Raw genomic sequence first — 19568 nt, 5'->3', positions numbered from 1 at the left:
CACGTGCAGCCATTGACCGCTTCCTAACCAAAGAGCGCGAGAATAGCAAGTGGTTTCCCAGAAATGCCATTTATTCACCTCCCCAAGGTGCTGGGGCCCAGAATGGCAACACTGCTATCAGCCACGGATAATTGGTCAAGAACCCCATGGATAAAGATTGAGCCTCCACGGTACCATATGGTACCTTCAGGCAAATTAAGAAAAGGCAGCTCTAAGAGAAGATACGGCTCTGAAGACACATGGTTTGGCAAATGGACTGTAAACCAAAGGCCCAATCCCACGGCCCTTTGGCGAATGCCTTTGGTTGTGCAAGGTACAACTTTCACAGCCATATTGTACCTGGAAAGCAATTCATTGTCATTATCTCAGTGCAAACTTACAAGTGCTCAGCATAAAAAGCATTTCCCATTCTCAACAGAGGTACATTAATGTAAGAAAACAATGCGTCTCCATTTCCTAAATATTAAAAGACATATGGACTAGATGTTATCAAAAATTCCTTTAGCTCTAATAGCTTATAAGTGTTGCTTTTTTTTTGTTTTTGTTTTGAGACAGGGTTTCGCTCTTGTCACCCAGGCTGGAGTGCAATGGCGTGATCTCAGCTCATAGCAACCTCTGCCTCCTGGGTTCAAGCAATTCTCCTGCCTCAGCTTCTTGAGTAGCTAGGATTACAGGCGTCCGCCACCATGCCCAGCTAATTTTTGTATTTTTAGTAGAGATGGGGTTTTACCATGTTGGCCAGGCTGTTCTTGAACTCATGACCTCACGTGATCCACCTGCCTTGGCCTCCCAAAGTGCTGGGATTACAGACATGAGCCACTGTGCCCGGCCAAGTGTTGCTTTTTAAATACATAGTTAATTGGTAGTTTATGGGTTAAATAATGCTTCACATATCTTATTTGATCTACTTGTAGCAACTGTTTCTGAATTAGGAGTTCACAATTCTCATTTTACAGGAAAGGATGCTGAGTTTCACAGTCAGCCTTTAGACTGAAGACCTCAAGCTTTCGCTGTGGCATCCCCACCCTCTTTGATGTTCTGTAAACTTCGTCCACTCCATTCTGGATTACTTAAGACCTTTCTTACTTATTATTCCGTCTACGAATGACCCAGTTCTCTTGACAAACTCGCGCTCTCTCCTGCTCCGTGCCTTTTGCCCACTGCACTGTAGTTTTCCGTCATTAAAAAGGCAGAATTTACATAGAAAGCCTGTCAAGTTCCTTAACAATTTTCATCAAAGGCAAAGCTGAACTGAGAGACAAAATGGAACTTTTAAAATAAGGCTTCACAAGCTCAAAATGTTATACATAGTACAAGCCCATATATCCTTCCACAAACTCTGCATGGATCAATTTTACACATGTAAAGATCTGAAAGGAAACATCCCTCCATGGTGAAAACTGGTGAGAATAATATATGCTTTTTTCTTTTCATTGTTTGCTTCCTTTCTGATCTGTATTTTCTATTTTTTCTAAATTGAACACATCTTACCTTTACATTAATAAAATATGCTCGTAGTTTTCATTTTTATAGAAAACAGATATTTTAACATGGTCATTCTGACACAGATTTTTAAACAAAATTACCTAGAGATGTTGGAATGGATATTTCTGACTCCACATCTTTCTGGCCAGATCTTGTTCCTCAATCTCATCCCTTATCTAGGATTCCTGTCACGCATGACCATCTGAGAAGCCTCACCCCAGCTGAATTCCCTCCCTTCTTTGGGTGATGGTGATGACATCACTGATTCAGAGATGGGATAAGGCTCTGACTGGTGTCAGAGAATGAATGAGATGTGGGGATGGGGTGAGCCCGGAGATGGGCTAGAAATGGGCAAAGCACAGAAAGGTATTCCGCAAGGACTGATGGAGCACTTCCTGTGCCAGGACATGGACAAGGAAGGATGAAGGTCAAGGATGCAGAGAATGAGGCTCAAGGCTAAGATGAAGGTGACTGTGGCAAAGACTGCCAGTTCAGTGAACATTCTCCATTTATTCCTTAGCAATAGAACTCACATAATTATCTGGGGCCCCAGAATACCCAGCTAACAGACTACATTTCCCAGCCTCCCCTGACACTTTGCAGCTTAGTGTGGTCATGTGATTATGCACAGGTCAAAGAGATAACTATTGAATAAAACTTCCGAGGAAAGCTCTTTTTATTCTCATCTCTTCTTCTTCCTGCTGCCTAGAATAGAATACAAGTTCTGGGGCCACAGCAGCCATCTAGGGCGACACGGGGGCCTTGAGAAAGCAAGCCAGTGCTGGGGAGATGGAAGGAGCTGGGTCCTGGAAAGCATGGCACTATCTACAGCCCCAGACAGCCAACCTTTGAATTTCTCTCTTTTTTTTTTTTTTTTTTTTTTTGAGATGGAGTTTCACTCTTGTTGCCCAGGCTGGAGTGCAATGGCACAATCTCAGCTCACTGAAACCCCTGCCTCCCAGGTTCAAGTGATTCTCTTGCCTCAGCCTCCCGAGTAGCTGGGATTACAGGCATTCACCACCATGTCTAGCTAATTTTTTGTATTTTTAGTAGAGACGGGGTTTCTCCATGTTGGTCAGGCTTGGTCTTGAACTCCCAACCTCAGGTGATCTGCCCACCTCGGCTTCCCAAAGTGCTGGGATTACAGGCATAAGCCACTCCACCCTGCTTTTTTTTTTTTTTTTTTTTTTTTTGGAGACAGAGTCTTGCTATATCGCCCAGGCTAGAGTGCAATGGTGTAATCTCGGCTCACTGAAACCTCTGCCTCTTGGGTTCAAGCAATTCTCCTGACTCAGCCTCTCAAGTGGCTGGGACTACAGGCTTGTGCCACCACGCCCAGCTAATTTTTTGTATTTTTAGTAAAGACAGGGTTTCTCCATATTGGTCAAGCTGGTCTTGAACTCCATACCTTAGGGGATCCCCCTCACCCCACCTCAGCCTCCCAAAGTGCTGGGATTACAGGTGTGAGCCACTGTGCCCAGCCCAACCTTTGAATTCTTGAGGAGAAAATAAATTTTTCTCTCATTTAAGCGACTGCTTATCTTGAATATTTGTTTCCAAGAAGCCAGGCCAGGTGTGGTGGCTCAGACCTATAATCCAAGCATTTTGGAAGACAGAGGTGGGTGGATCACCTGAGTTCAGGAGTTTGAGACCAGCTTGACCAACATAGTGAAACCCCATCTCTACTAAAAATACAAAAGTTAGCTGGGTATGGTGGCGCATGCCTGTAGTCCCAGTTACTTGGGAGGCTGAGGTAGGTTGAACCTGGGAGGCGGAAGGTGCAGTGAGCTGAGATCGCACCATTGCACTCCAGCCTGGGCAACAAGAGGGAGACTCTATCTCAAAAAAAAAAAGAGAAGAGCAGAGAGAGGAGAGAGGAGAGGAGAAGAGAAGCCAGACCTACTTTTATCTGATAAGCGACACTACTTAGCTTTTTTTTTTCAGCTTATGGGTTATAAAATTCATTGGTTCAGGTAAGATTAAAGCAGACACCTACGGTGAGTGATGGCTGCTTTATGGAGAATGCACATACTACAAAGCCAAATGAGAATCTAGTAGTTTTTAAAGTGGCAGATATACCCCTGAATTCTGAAATCACTTATACGACAGCTAATACGCTTTTGTATAGAAGCAATTAATTTTTTAGGTGTATGTATATTTTCTCTCCAACTAAAATGTAAACTTCCTAAGGGACCAATTTAAAACATAAGCTGATACATTTATATTTCTAGGTTCTACTTCTTTCTTATCTACTAATATTAACAATTTTAGTTAAAAAAATGTTTAAGTATGCATTTTAAATTAAAATATGTTCCTTTAGTTAAAAACATTTTTTTAAATCACACGATTTCAAAATTGCTGCTATATGTGCCAAATAACTTTGCAATCCCCAACTGTGAATGAAGTAATTGGCAGCATAGACAGAAGATGCTTAAACGCCTATTTTTAAGTCTTAAGGAGAAAACAGTTTAAAAAATAAACAGAAGATTAAATTATATCCATCTCTCTTCAAATTCGAACAATTAACAACAACTAAATGGGAGACGTAGCAGAACACCAGCCCAGTCGCCACCGCCAGCCCACGCACATGCTCTCCCGCCGCTCCACTGCCCCTCTCCTCGGCCAGCCGCAAAGGAAGAAGAGGTCCCCGTGCTCAGTCAGTGACAGTGGCTCCAGTGAACAAAAAGCTGGCTTTGCTGCGGACATGGGGACGATGGCCCCCAGCCATGTTTCCCTCCATCGTCAGGTGCCCGGGCGTGCTGGTGGGCATGCGCTAGAAGGACTCCTACATGGGCAACGAGGCCCATCCTGACCCTGAATTATCCCCTTGAGCAGCACATTGTCACCAACTGGGATGATATGGAGAAGATGTGGCACCACACCTTCCACAACGAGCTGCGCATGGCCCCAGAGAAGCACCCGGCACTGCTGACCGAGGCACCCCTGAACCCCAAGGCCAACAGAGAGAAGATGGCTGAGATCATGTTTGAGACCTTCAACACCCTCAGCCATGTTCATGGCTATCCAGGCCATGCTGTCCCTCTATGCCTCTGGGTGCACCACTGGCACTGTCATGGACTCTGGAGATGGGGTCACCCACACAGTATCCATCTGCAAGGGCTATGCCTTCCCCCACGCCATCCCGCTTCTCGACGTGGCTGGCCAGGACCTGACCGACTACCTCATGAAGATCCTCACAAGTGTGGCTACACCTTCATCACCGTGGCCAAGCAGGAGATCCTCCATCACGTCGCCCTGGACTTCCAGCAAATGGCCACCACTGCATCCTCCTCCTCCCTGGAGAAGAGCTACGAGCTGCCTGACGGCCAGGTCTCCACCATCGGCAGCGAGAGGTTCTGGTGTCGGGAGGCGCTGTTCCAGCCTTCCTTCCTGGGCATGGGATCTTGTGGCATCCACGAGAACACCTTCAACCCCATCATGAAGTGTTACGTGGACATCCTCAAAGACCTGTTCGCCAACATGGTGCTGTCCGGTGGCACCAGCATGTACCCAGGCATCACTGACAGGATGCAGAAGATCACAGCCCTAGTGTGACAAGGATCACGTCGGTGATACCACCTGAGACGGCTGATTACAATTTGTGGAGGTTTGTTCTGCAGACCTTGACTTAACCATGGATGAATGAATGCACTTTTACACCTAGTACAGTAAATTTGAGTGGGCCAGGGATGGTCCTTAGCTGCTTTTAGAGGGCGATTGTAGCTGATTCTGACTCCTTGTTTTTTTTGCATTTAGTATAGATTGAATAACAGAGGTTCTAAGTTAACACGCTTGTGGATAATTAGCATGGTTAAAAGAGTGGTTTTATGAATGATGAAAAGGTTTCCGTTCGAGGGCCTAGAATAAAAACCATTAATGGGTAATTCTTTTTCAGCTTTCTCCTGAGAGGGCCATCCAGCACAAAGTTTACACAGGCAAACAAATCAGAGTAAAGACAAAGGAATGTGGGGTAAACAGACTTAACTAGGGAAGCTTTTATTGCCTTTAATTTTTTACCTTATGACTTAATACTTTAAGAAGAACTGGCTGCTTTTAGCCTGTTCCATTAAAACTTTTTGGCCTTCCAAAAGGTTTGAGACTATAATCTTCTAACTTTCCCTAATATTTCCCTAATATTTTGCCGGCTGTCCCAAGTGAATCCCAACACCCTGACACCCAGCACGATGACCAAGGTCACCTCATCCCCAGAGTGCAAGTCCTCAGTGTGGATCAGCCGCGCCATACTGGCCTCACTGTCCACCTTCCAGCAGATGTGGATTAGCAAGCAGGAGTACAATGAGTCGGTCCCCTCCATCATCCACCGCAAATGATTCTAAATGGACTGTGAGTGATGCACAGCATTTGCTGCATGGGTTAGTTCAGAACTATAAATTTGCCCCTGGCAAATGCATACACCTCATGCTAGCCTCACGAAACTGGAATAAGGCTTCAAAAAAAAAAAATAGTCGTTGAAGCTTGTATCTGGTATCAGCACTGGATTGCAGAACTTGTTGCTGATTTTGACCTTGTATTCATGTTAACTGTTGCCCTTGGTACTTGGTTAATCCTCTGTGGATAAAGTTGATTTCAACCCTTAGCACATGTGGCTTGGTCACCTCGTGGCTGAGGTAAGAACATGCTTGTAGCAGACAAGTCTGTGGCTTGGTGAGTCTGCGTAGCCAGTAGTCTCTGACATGGGCAGGGTATTCATGTGTCAGCACTGAGTGTTCTGGGATTTCTCTGGGGGCTGCCAAGGACTCCTGAACCAGTGGTTTCTGCCCTGCCAGTCTGTCAGGGTTGGAAAGTCCAAGTCATGGGACCCAGTCTCCTTGCTTAGCTGATGTTTTCCTGCCAGAACAGTGCGGGCTGTCACTTGCCTGGAGTTGGAAGCGAACTGCATTTACCCCTGTGTAAATGTATTCATTCTTTTAATTTACATAAGGCTTTTTGTACGCAATTCTCGATTCTTGAAAGAGATGACAACAAATTTTTGTTTTCTACTGTTATGTGAGAATATTAGGCCCCAGCAACACATCATTGCGTAAGGAAAAATAAAAGTGCTGCCATAACAAAAACACAGAAGACTACAGCAATAGAAAAACACGGAAAGCATAACGGAAGACTGCAGCAACAGCCACAGGGAAAAAATAGAAGACCTAAGACTGACTTTAACAAGATATTTGCATATCTATTTTAAGACAACCTTAAAATGCTACCGAGAAAAATAAATAAATAGAATGCTACTGAAGAACACACACACACACACAAACTTAAATAAATGGAGAAAAACATGAATTAATGTTCTTGGACAAATAGACTCAATATCATAAATACATCAGTGTTTACTAAATTAACCCATAAAGTTCTTCAGGTCCAATAAAATGATACTGGCAGAATTTTTATTTGGGTGAATGAAAAACTAGAAAAAATGAATTTAAAGTTCACATGGGAAAATTAACAAGAAAAAAAGGCCAAAAATTTTTGTAAAAAAAGATTATTGAGGGAAAACTGGTCCTACCATATAATGAAATATATTGTAAAAAGAATCATTAAAAGAGGATGGTACAGGTGCAAAAATAGATCACTGAATGGTATAGATATTCAATAAATCGATCCAAATAGTTCCACAACCACAAGACATGATTAAAAATGGCATTTCACATCAGTGGAGAAGGCCGGTGCAGTGGCTCACACCCGTAATCCCAGCACTTTGGGAGCTGAGGCCGGTGGATTGCTTGAACTCAGGAGTTAGAAACCAGCCTGGGCAATAGGGCAAAACCCCATCTCCACTAAAAATACAAAATTTAGCTATGTGAGGTGACAGCCACCAGGAATCCCAGCTACTCGGGAGGCTGAGGCACGAGAATTGCTTGAACCTGGGAGATAGAGGCTGCAGTGAGCTGAGATGATGCCACTGCCCTCCAGCCTGGGTGACACAGATGGGTGACAGAGCCAGACCCTGTCTCAAAAAAAAAAAAAAAAAAGAAAAGAAAAATCATCATTGAAGAAAAGTTCACTATTAAATAAACTGTATTAGAGAAACAGGTAGCCATTTGAGAAAAATGCTAAGCTGTATCCCTGCATCACACTAACACCAAGATAAATTTCGTTTTTTAATTAAAAAAATTTTTACTTTTGGCCAGGTGCAGTGCCTCACACCTGTAATCCCAGCACTTTGGGAGGCCAAGGCGGACAGATCAACTAAGGTCAGAAGTTCAAGACTATCCTGGCTAACATGGCAAAACCCTGTCTCTACTAAAAATAGAAAAACTTTGCCAGGCGTGGTGGCAGGTGCCTGTAATCCCAGCTACTCGGGAGGCTGAGACAGGAAAATTGCTTGAACCTGGGACGCGGAGGTTGCAGGGAGCTGAGATCAGCCAACGCTGTCTCAAAAAAAAAAAAAATTGTATATGAATGTTCATAGTAGACAAAAAGTAGAAACAAGCCAAACATCCATCAACTGAAAAATGGATAAAGATAATGTAGTATATCCAAGTAAAGGTATATTACTAGAAATGAAGTACTGACATATGCTAGAGTATGACAAGCCTTGAAAATATGCTTTAAAAAACCCAAAAACATTATGCTAAGTGAAAGAAGCCACTCATGAAGAACCACATATTGTATGATTCTATTTATATAAAATATGCAGGATGGCCAACTCCACGTAAACAAAAAGTAAATTAGTAATTGTCCAGGGCTGGGAGACTGGAGGGAAACAGGGAGTAAATTATAAGATGTACAGAGTTTTTGCTTTTTTTTTTTTTTTTTTTTTGAAGTAATGAAAACATTCTAGGCCAGGTGCAGTGGCTCACATCTGTAATCCCAGCACTTCGGGAGACCCAGGCAGGTGGATCACTGAGGTCAGGAGTTGGAGACCAGCCTGGCCAACATGGTGAAATCCCATCTCTACTAAAAATACAAAAATTAGCTGGGCATTGTGGCGGACACCTGTAGTCCCAGCTACTCAAGAGGCTGAGGCATGAGAATCGCCTGAATCGGGAGGTGGAGGTTGCAGTGATCTGAGATCGTGCACTCCAGCCTGGGCGACAGAGAAAGACTCTTTCCCAAAAACAAGGGAAGGGAAAGGGAGGGAAGAGGAGGGGAGGGAAGAATTGTATCCATTAATAAAATATATGGATTTTTAAAATGTTAATGGAAAATCACCATAAGCGAAGTAAAAGTATCAACAACGAACTGGGAAAATATTTGCAATTCACATTGCAGAAAAAGGATAATTTCCCTAATACTTAAGAGCACTTTCAAATTAATAAAAATTCAATAGAAAAAGTCTATCAACAGACAGAACATAGAAAAGAAAATAGAAGTGCAATTGAATACATTAAAAGATGCTCAGGCCCGGGGGCACAGTTGCTCACTCATGTAATTCCAGCACTTTGGGAGGCTGAGGCAGGTGAATCGCTTGAGCCCAGGAGTTCAAGACCAGTCTGGGCAACATAGGGAGGCCCTATCCCTTAAAAAAAAAAAATTAGCGTGGCATGGTGATACGCACCTATAGTCCCAGCTACTCAGAAGGCTGAAGCAGGAGGATCACTTGAGCCCAGGAAGCAGAGGCTGCAGAGAGCTGAGATCGCACTGCACTTCAGCCTTGATGATAAAGTGAGAATCTGTCTCAAAAAAAAAAAAAAAAAAAAGATGCTCAAATTTACTCTTAAAAAGAAAAATGCAGGCCAGGCGCGGTGGCTCACGCCTATAATCCCAGCACTTTGAGAGGCCGAGGCTGGTGGATCACGAGGTCAAGAGATCGAGACCATCCTGGTCAACATGGTGAAACCCCGTCTCTACTAAAAATACAAAACATTAGCTGGGCATGGTGGTGCGTGCCTGTAATCCCAGCTACTCAGGAGGCTGAGACAGGAGAATTGCCTGAACCCAGGAGGCGGAGGTTGCGGTGAGCTGAGATCGTGCCATTGCACTCCAGCCTGGGTAACAAGAGCAAAACTCTGTCTCAAAAAAAAAAAAAAAAAAAAGAAAAATGCAAATTAAAACAATGAGATGCCATTTTTTACTAAGAGATTGTCACATATGAAAAAAGCCTAGGCCAGGCATGGTGGCTCACACCTGTCACCCCAACACTTTGGGAGGCCCAGGCGGGAGGATCATTTCAGTCCAGTAGTTGAAGGCAGGTAGGCAACACAGCGAGACTTGTCTCCACAAAAAATAAAAGAATTAGCCAGGCATGGTGGCGTCACCCATAGTGCCAGCTACTCAGGAGACTGTGGTGAGAGAATCACTTGAATCTGCAAAGTCAAGGCTGAGGCGAGTCCAGATGGTGCCACAGCACTCTAGCTGGGTGACAGAGTGAGATCCTGTCTAAAAAGGAAAGAAAAAGAAAGAAAAGAAAACATGGAAGAAAGAAAGAAAAACTGGAAACAACCACGTTTGTCAGCAGAAAGCCGATTAAATAAACTACAGTCCGCTCATAAAATGAAATACCTTGCATCAATAAAGAAGCTCTTCATGCATTGCTGTATACCGAGACCTTTTGTTAGTGCAGAAAGCCAAGTGCAGAATTGTATACACAGTACTCCCCTCTTATGGGAAAGGAAATGGGTGCGAAAAATATAAGCATCAATTTGCTTGAAAATGCATAAAATATCTCTGGAAGAATACACAAAAAATTGTTAACATCTATGCTAATGAGGGGAGAGAGGGCTCAGGGAGAATTTTTTTAAACAAATCACCTTTTGTACTCTGAATTATGTGAATGTCTTTAATATTTTAAAAATAAATAAACTTAATATTCCTGCCTTTACTTTTGGTCACTGGGGGCTTACATCTACTCGGCATTAAGAGCTTCGAGTGAGTAACACCAGAGAGCAGAAAGAAAAGACCTGGGTTACGTGCAGGAAGGGAATCCACACAGAGCACACAGAGGGTAGGAGATGAGCAGGGTGGCCAGACCGAGCAAATGAAAATGCAGTGCAGGATTCCCAGGTAAATAAGAATTTCAGGTGAATAATAATTTTTTTCATTCTGCAATATTTGGGACTTTTTTTTTTTTTTTTTTTTGAGGTGGACTCTTGCTCTATCTCCAGGCTAGAGTGAAGTGGCACGATTTTGGCTCACTGCAACCTCTGCTTCCTGGGTTCAAGCAATTCTCACACCTCAGCCTCCTGAGTAGCTGGGATTACAGGCACCCACCACCACACCCAGCTAATTTTTATATTTTTAGTAGAGACGGGGTTTCGCCATGTTGGTCAGGATGGTCTCAATCACCTCACCTTGTGATCCGCTTACCTCAGCCTCCCAAAGTGCTGGGATTACAGACGTGAGCCCCCATGCCTGGCCAGTATTTGGGACATTCTTATACTGTTTTGTCTGGTAACTCTAGCTATGAGAAAATGCCTATGTGCCCCAGGCGGCCCATTGAGAACTACAGCGCATGTATGTCTCTCCCAGAAGATCCCCAAACACAACACTGAAGAGAAAGAGCTGACATCTACGCTTCACTCCTAGAAGCAACAGCTCAACCCAGATTTCAGTCCATATCCTGAATCCCCACTGATTTCTATAATCACTTAATATAAGCACAAACAACTGGTTAACAAGAGAAAGAACCCGAGGAGGAACAGATAGATCACTTGAGGGAAAGAAAGAAACAAAATGAGGCAAAGACCTCAAAAACAAACCACTGAACAAAAGGAATAGATTTTAATTCTAATTTTCAATTTTTTTGCATTGAGTAACCTTTATTTCAAAGAGATGGAATTATCATGCTGCTCTGGAACAAATTATTTTTCAGAGCCGGCTAACAGCTTTCATCTCAGCTGGGGCTGAGTGTATGAAAAACAATCATGTGTGGCAGCCAGGATTCAACAGAGCCAGAATCTGACATTTACTTCTTCACTGCCTTGTGTTTTAGTATGCCTTGCCCAGAACTATCCTGTGGATAATAAGAGGAATATATTATTCATAGATTTCTCTTTCCATTTCACTGCAGTTGAATTTATTGACCTGTGACCAATAAACACAGGTCAAATAAGAGCAACCTCAAGATGCCCCAGAGCAGCTTTCCTAAGCCTGTGATGAACTTCGAGCATGTTTCACAGATTGCTTCAAATGATGGAAGGAGCCAGCCTTAGCAATTTCTGCCATATGTCAGGACAGATGCCTCGGGAGAGGGAGCAAATGCTCCCCGCCGTGTCTCCAGGCCCTTCTCTTCTCCTCCTGCTCGTCTTTCTATCACCTCCCAGTCGCCCAGTGCTCTCTCCCATACCCTGGAAATATCCAGCTCAAAAGCCAGTTATCTATGCAGCCTTCCTCAGCTTCCCAAACACAGCCTCCAGGCTGAGGTCACTGCTCCCTCCTCTAGACAGGTCCCAAGGCCAGACTATCACCACAAGTGTATTAAAATTATAATTTACATTTGTGAAAACTACCATGCATTCCGGTGTGTTCCTGGCACTTTACATCCATTACTTTTAATCCTCTGGGGAAAAAACCGATTACATACTATTATCCCCATTTTATAGATGATGAAACTGAGGCTCAGAAAGATGAAGGTGTCTAAGAATTAGACCCATCCCGGGTGTGTCTGATACCACAGAATATGTTCTTTGCTATCCTGTGCTGCATATGTGTCTCTCTCCTTCACTAAGAAAAAAAAAAATCAGTTGGGTTTTCTTCTAATTCACAAAAGCAATAAGTATTTATCATAGAGAATCTACGCAATTAGGTGTAGCAGAGTGAATGACACTGTTTTATCAGCCATTCCCTCAGTGGCATTCTCTTCTCTGCCAAGTGACCCCACTATGTCATCATCACTCAGCATCTCATTGCCCGATTTCCATGCATCCGATTGTAAGCCACAGGGCAAGGGCTCTGTCTGGTTCCCCAACTGCATCTCTAGGAACTATAGGAGGTGTTGGTATATAGTAAGAGCCCAAACTTATTCAATACATGTATGAATGAATAAATGAAGGATAAATCTCCTGATTAATTAAAAGTGAGCTGTAATCGTATTTAGAGTTAATTGTTACGAATTTTTAAACAATTGCATTAATTTACACTGCATAGGTTTTTTACTTTGGTCTTACTTTTACTTGCATACAAGTGGAATGACAAATGTACATTATAGCATTATGAATAATGAAGATTGGAAACAACCTAAATGTCAACTGACAGGAGACTGGTTCAACAAATTATGATATAGCCAGGTAATGAAATTCGATGCGGCTCCATATACACGTTGGTATTTTGAAATCGCTAGATATTACGTAGAAAAAGCAAGCAAGGTCAGTGACTACAGTGAGCTACCTTTATGAAGAAGAAAGGAGGCTATTTATTTCTATATATTCTATTTGCTTGTGTTTGCAAAAAAATTACAGAAGACTGTGAAACAAGGAATATAAAAGAGAAGTGATTATATGTGGAAGGGAAGAAAAGGGAATTGGTGAGACACAAGGGTGGGAAAGAGACGTCTCACAGAGTATGTTTTTATATGTTTTTACTTAGACAATGTGATGCAGCCTATAAATATTTTAAGTTAATCACTTTTAAAGGCAAACAGTCTTACAAAACAGCAGTTCCACGCCTACCTCCCCAGCCCCAAGACCTCCTCTGAAGACGTAACCACCTCCGGCACTTTCAGCTCTGCTGTCACTTGCCTCCATCTTTTAAAAGATAATTTATGTCCCTATTTCTTGGGCTTTCCATTTCAAACATTCTCTTTTGCATCTTACTGTGAAAGATGAAGACTCAGCCACCTCCCATGCTGCACACAGACACATGCACACATCATCCCTTCTCTACTTCTCTCACACGGCTGTTATAGTTTAATTCTTCTATAGCCAGTATATCAAAGAGGGAGTCCCTCTTAAGAAAAAATATTATCAGAAATATGAGTTTCTCTGATAAGTAAGATGAACATCTATCTTTTAAGCAAGGCAGTGTTTTCTAGGAGAATTGAAAGTCCAAGAAGACAATTGTCAAAGTGAATAATTTTCCCAGACTCTTCCTCAGAAGACATTGTTTGTAGATATTAAAGACTCTCTGTTGTATGCTGTTTACCCCTTGGAAATATTGCTTAAATACAAGGCTTTACAAAAATTACTGGTATAAAAATTGAGGCTATTTTTAAAACCTGATCAATAATGAAAATCATCCAGCATGATCCTCTTGAGGTAGCCTTAAGAATGCATTATATTCAAATACCATACAAGTCTCATTTATCTTGATGTTCTTAAGATGAGTAATTTACTTAAGTTTCTTACTGCAGCATAGTTTTTTTTTGTTTGTTTTGTTTTGTTTTGTTTTTTTGAGACGGAGTTTCGCTCTTGTTACCCAGGTTGGAGTGCAATGGCGCGATCTCGGCTCACCGCAACCTCTGCCTCCTGGGTTCAGGTAATTCTCCTGCCTCAGCCTCCTGAGTAGCTGGGACTACAGGCACGCACCACCATGCCCAGCTAATTTTTTGTATTTTTGGTAGAGACGGGGTTTCACCATGTTGACCAGGATGGTCTCGATCTCTTGACCTCGTGATCCACCCGCCTCGGCCTCCCAAAGTGCTGGGATTACAGGCTTGAGCCACCGCGTCCGGCCTGCAGTATAGTTTTTAATAAGGCTATTTTTTACAGCTTATTTTCTAAAAACCCATACGAATGCAATATAGACTTTTAAACTAACTTTTATTTTCTACAGGGTTTACTTTATTATAACTATGTGAATATTCTCACTAATGAACCACATGTAATCATGTATCTTTCTCTTAAAAACTTTTGTCTTACCTCTAGTTAATAAACTTCTCATTTGGTTGCTTTCTTAGTTTTCTACATATATATCTCATTATTCTTTTCCAAATATAATAATAAAACTATAAAATGTTTCTCAGTAAGTCAAACTCATCACTCATAAAGAAATAATAATGTTGAATTAAATTAATAAGAAAATGCTGAATTCAAAAAGGACTTTAAAAATTAGGGGATGTTGGTCGGGCGTGGAGGCTTATGTCTATAATCTCAGCACTTTGGGAGGCTAAGGTGGGATCACAAAGTCAAGAGATTGAGACCATCCTGGCCAAGATGGTGAAACGTTGTCTCTACTAAAAACACAAAAGTTAGCTGGGCGTAGTGGTGGGCACCTGTAATCCCAGCTAATTGGGAGGCTGAGGCAGGAGAATCACTTGAACCCGGGAGGCGGAGTTTGCAGAGAGCTGAGACCGCGCCACTGCACTCCAGCGTGGTAACAGAGCAAGAATCCGTCAAAAAAAAAAAAAAAAACCAAAGTTGGGGGACGTTTTAAAGGATGGTGAAGCAAAGATATTTAAGCAAATTAAAAAACCTTATTACCATTATTTCATTTAAAAGTTGACATTTAATATCATAAAAGTAGGAGGGATATAATCTCATAAGGAAGAACGGTTTACATTTAATAAAAAAACATATACTACTACAAATAAAATAAAACCTCAAATGTCCAATATTAAGATATAAATATTATTGTATATCCCTACAATGAATTATAATGAAGGCATTTAAATGATCTAGTAGCAGAGCACTTAACAGTATGATACAATGTCTGTGATACAGTATTATATGCAAAGTACAGCTTATAAACAGAAAACACAGTATTATCCATGAGCGGAAAAAGTCTGGATTTCTATATCTAGTAAAACGGTAATGTGGCAAAACCTTGAGATTGCTGGGGAAAATATAATAAATATGCTTTTAAAGACCTAGCTGTACTCATTAAAGAATAAGGGATATCCCCAAAAGCCTAAAACAAAGAAGCACTAGAAAGCAGAGCGGAAAGCTGATGGTGGAGCGGCAGCTGCCAGACCCAGCACTGACGTATACAACCAGGAGATGTGAGTTTCATGAATGCAGAGAGGACAGAAGTCAGAGCTTTGGGCTCACTCAAGGTGGGGAGTAGGAACAAAAGTATCTCATAAAGCCAGAAACCTTAAAGAAGCAGAACCTTGGTGGGGCATGGTGGCTCACGCCTATAATGCCAGCACTTTGGGAGGGCCAGGCAGCTGGATGTCCTGAGGTCAGGAGTTTGAGACCAGCCTGGCCAACATGCTGAAACCCCACCTCTACTAAAAATACAAGAATTAGCCAGGTGTGGTAGCGCATGCCTGTAATCCCAGTCACTTGGGAGGCTGAGGCAGGAGAATTGCTTGAACCCAGGAAGTAGAGGCTGCAGTAAGCTGAGATTATGCTGCTGCACTCCAGCCTGGGTGACAGAGTGAGACTCTGTCTCAAAGGAAAAAAAATAATAATACAAATAAATAAAAGAAGTAGAACCTCGTTTGTGAAAGGGTAGACCAGAAAAAAAAATTTGGTCACTGAGCTCTGTATGAAGATAAACTTCCCCTTCTAGAATTGGTAACTACGGGTCTGCTTCACATAGATTTGGGCTTGGCTTTTCATTACCAGCTTGGTTTAATAAACCCCAGGGAAAGAAATTAACTTAAAGTTGTCCTCATTTGTCAGTGTCACAGGTACTTGGCAAAGACAATTATAAGTTCCTTCTGAGAGAACTTTTGTCAACCCCAAAGAGAAAACAGACAAACTGGAACTTACAATTCAAAATCACAGGCCAAGTGGAGTGGCTCACAGCTATAGCCCCAACACTTTGGAGGGGGAAGGGAAGAGGATCGCTTGAGCCTAGGAGTCTGAAGCCAACCTGGGCAACATAGTGAGATGCCCTCTCTACTAAGGCTCTAAAAGAAAAAAATTAGCCAGGCATGGTGGTGTGCACCTGTAGTCCCTGATAGCTGGGAGGCTGAGGTGGGAGAGTTGCCTGAGTTGAGTCTGCAGTGAGCCATGATCAAACCACTGCAGTCCAGCCTGGGCAACAGGCGAAGACCCTGTCGCAAAAGAACAACAACAACAACAACAACAACAACAAAAACCCAGACAACAACAAAACCACACAAAAAGTACAAAACACAGGCACCACAAAGAAAAGCAATGGAAAAGAGACAAGAGTATTAGGTCCCAAAGAGTTCAGATGATGGAATTCTGGCATATAAATATAAAACAAGGTGCTTAAATTTTTTTTTTTAAAGGGCTAGGTGCAGTGGCTCATGTCTGAAATCCCAGCACTTTGGGAGGCCAAGACGGGTGGATCACGAGGTCAGGAGTTCGAGATCAGCCTGGCCAACATGGTGAAACCCTGTCTCTACTGAAAATACAAAAACTAGCTGGGCATGGTGGCATGTGCCTGTAATCCCAGCTACTTGGGAGGTTGAGGCAGGAGAATTGCTTGAATCGGGACCCAGGAGGCAGAGGTTGCAGTGAGCCAAGATCGTGCCACTGGACTCCAGCCTGGGCAAAAAAAAAAAAAAAAAAAAAAAAAAAAAAAGTAGCAAGGTACAAGACTTAAAAAAAAAGATCCTGGCAGATTTGAAAAACAACCAAGCACAACTTCTAAAAACAAAAAGATTTTGGCTATTAAAAAGTCAATGGATGAGCTAAATAGCAGATTAGACACTGCTGAAGAGAGAATCTGTGATCTTAGAAGGTCACAGTTGAGCAAGGACTTAGAAGAGATGAGGAGTAAATCACGTGGAAAGCTGACAGGAAAGCGTTCCCAGGCAGAGGAAAAGAGAAATGCAAAGGCTTGAGGAACGGGACTGTGCCCATGTACTGCAGGGACAGCAAGAAGGTCAGCATGACTAGAAAAGGGAAAGTGCTAGAAGGTCAGGGAGGGGACGATGGGAGGCCACGTTGTAGGTTAGTACGAGGGATCCTGGCTCTCATTGTGAGGCTGGAAGCGTTGCAGGATGAGCTCCCTCCAGCTTCTGTGTTGAAAAGAGAGTTTAGCAGTCAAAGGCAGAAACAGAGACAAGTTAGCAGCTTCTGCAATAAGCCAGGCGAGAGGATGCTGTCTTGTACCAAGGTGGGGGCACTGAAGGCCCTGGGAGTCAGAGCCTTGATTTATTTTAAGACACAGCATGTAAGATTTGCTGATGGATACGATGTAAGGTGTGACACAAGAACAAGAGTCCTAGACGCCTCGGAGCAGCTGGAAGAACGGGGTTGCCAGTCTCCAAATTCAAGAGAAATCTACGTGGAACTGCTGAATAGGCTGCAGGGTAAACACGCCCAGGGTTCACAGGGCAGAGGGCTGGAGATATGCACTGGGAGGCATCAACGTGTTGTTGGTATTCAGAGCCACAAGCCTCGTTTCACCACCAAGAGAGTGAGTGACAGTGAAGAAGGAATGCTCACGCTTAAGGGACGAACTTGAGTACAAAGAGGGAAAATGCATGAGGGGGAAACGGCCTATTTTCAAAATATTCCATGAATATGTCTTACCTAGTCACATGCAGCTGCAGAGAAGCCTTAATGTGCAAGGGGAAAAACTTAAAACAGAGACTTCTGATCTTGAGAGTGCCATGTTTTGTGGCAGCAGGACTGCAAATCGCACCATAGCAAATTCCCTGGCTACTTCAGCCAGAGCAAACCAAACACAGCTCCGGCCAGACTCAAAAGCACCGACCATCTGAAATGACCATCGCTCGGAACCGACCATCTGAAATAACCATCACTCGGACCCAACCATCTGAAATAACCATCATCACTCGGACCCGACCATCTGAAATGACCATCATTACTCGGACCCGAGCATCTGAAATGACCATCGCTCGGAACTGACCATCTGAAATGACCATCGCTCGGATCTGACCATCTGAAATAACCATCATTACTCGGACCCGACCATCTGAAATAACCATCATCACTCGGACCCGACCATCTGAAATGACCATCATTACTCGGACCCGACCATCTGAAATGACCATCGCTCGGAACTGACCATCTGAAATGACCATCGCTCGGATCTGACCAACTGAAATAACCATCATTACTCGGACCCGACCATCTGAAATAACCATCATCACTCGGACCCGACCATCTGAAATAACCATCATTACTCGGACCCGACCATCTGAAATAACCATCATCACTCGGACCCGACCATCTGAAATGACCATCACTCGGATCTGACCATCTGAAACGACCATCGCTCGGAACCGACCATCTGAAATGATCATCACTCAGAACCGACCATCTGAAATGACCATCACTTGGATCTGACCATCTGAAATGGCCATCACTCTGAAATGGCCATCACTCGGATCCAACCATCTGAAACGACCATCGCTCGGAACCGACCATCTGAAATGACCAACGCTCGGATCCGACCATCTGAAACGACCATCACTCGGATCCCATTCGCTGTTCATTCTAACACTGCTGGATTAATCAGCTTAAAATCCTGCTTTGTGTTTCCTTGGTCAATAACATACTGCTGAAAATAAGTTAGCAATTTCTTTTCTTTTTTTTTTTTTTTTTTTGAGACGGAGTTTCGGCCTTGTTACCCAGGCTGGAGTGCAATGGCGCGATCTCGGCTCACCGCAACCTCAGCCTCCTGAGTAGCTGGGATTACAGGCACGCGCCCCCATGCCCAGCTAATTTTTTTTTGTATTTTTAGTAGAGACGGGGTTTCACCATGTTGACCAGGATGGTCTCGATCTCTTGACCTCGTGATCCACCCGCCTCGGCCTCCCAAAGTGCTGGAATTACAGGCTTGAGCCACCGCGCCCGGCAGCAATTTATTTTCAGTGTATTTTGCCAAATTGGTTGGAATTAGGGGAGTCAAGCTTCCTGAACTTGATATTCAGCCATGAAAAAATATGCAAAACTGCTTCACAAATTTAAAAGAAAAATCATTTTCATCACTGGGACTGTGGCACTCCAGAGCTTGGTTTTACTCTTAGCTAAGAAGATCCCAAACATGAGGCCCCTTCAATTTTTATTAAAAAAGGAAATGCTGACAATCCATAATTGCATTTTTGTTTTTTGAGAGTCTTGCTCTGTCACCCAGGCTGGAGTGCAGTGGTGTGATCTCAGCTCACTGCAACCTCCACCTCCTGGATTCATCCCATTCTCCTGCCTCAGCCTCCCAAGTAGCTGGGATTATAGGCATATGCCACCATGCCCAGCTAATTTTTGTGTTTTTAGTAGAATGGGGTTTCAGCATGTTGGCCAGGCTGGTCTCGAACTCCTGGCCTCAGGTGATCCACCTGCCTCATCCTCCCAAAGTGCTGGGAT

At 43.2% G+C, this 19568-nt stretch overlaps 1 protein-coding gene and 1 pseudogene across 5 annotated transcripts in view; one reads left to right on the top strand and one right to left on the bottom strand.

Annotated features, from left to right (window-relative positions):
- The window catches only part of KIAA0319 (KIAA0319 ortholog), a 104170-nt gene that overhangs the window by 59061 nt on the left and 25541 nt on the right, over positions 1-19568 (bottom strand). The gene's annotated exons all lie outside the window — the stretch shown is intronic.
- LOC116529717 lies at positions 3318-6186 on the top strand (annotated as a pseudogene).

The sequence above is a fragment of the Sapajus apella genome, unplaced genomic scaffold, assembly GCF_009761245.1.
Source record: "Sapajus apella isolate SASKATOON/1434 unplaced genomic scaffold, GSC_monkey_1.0 scaffold63, whole genome shotgun sequence".
Classification (NCBI taxonomy): domain Eukaryota; kingdom Metazoa; phylum Chordata; class Mammalia; order Primates; family Cebidae; genus Sapajus; species Sapajus apella.
The sequence above is the reverse complement of the archived record's forward strand: the minus strand, read 5'-3'. Positions and strand labels throughout refer to the sequence as shown.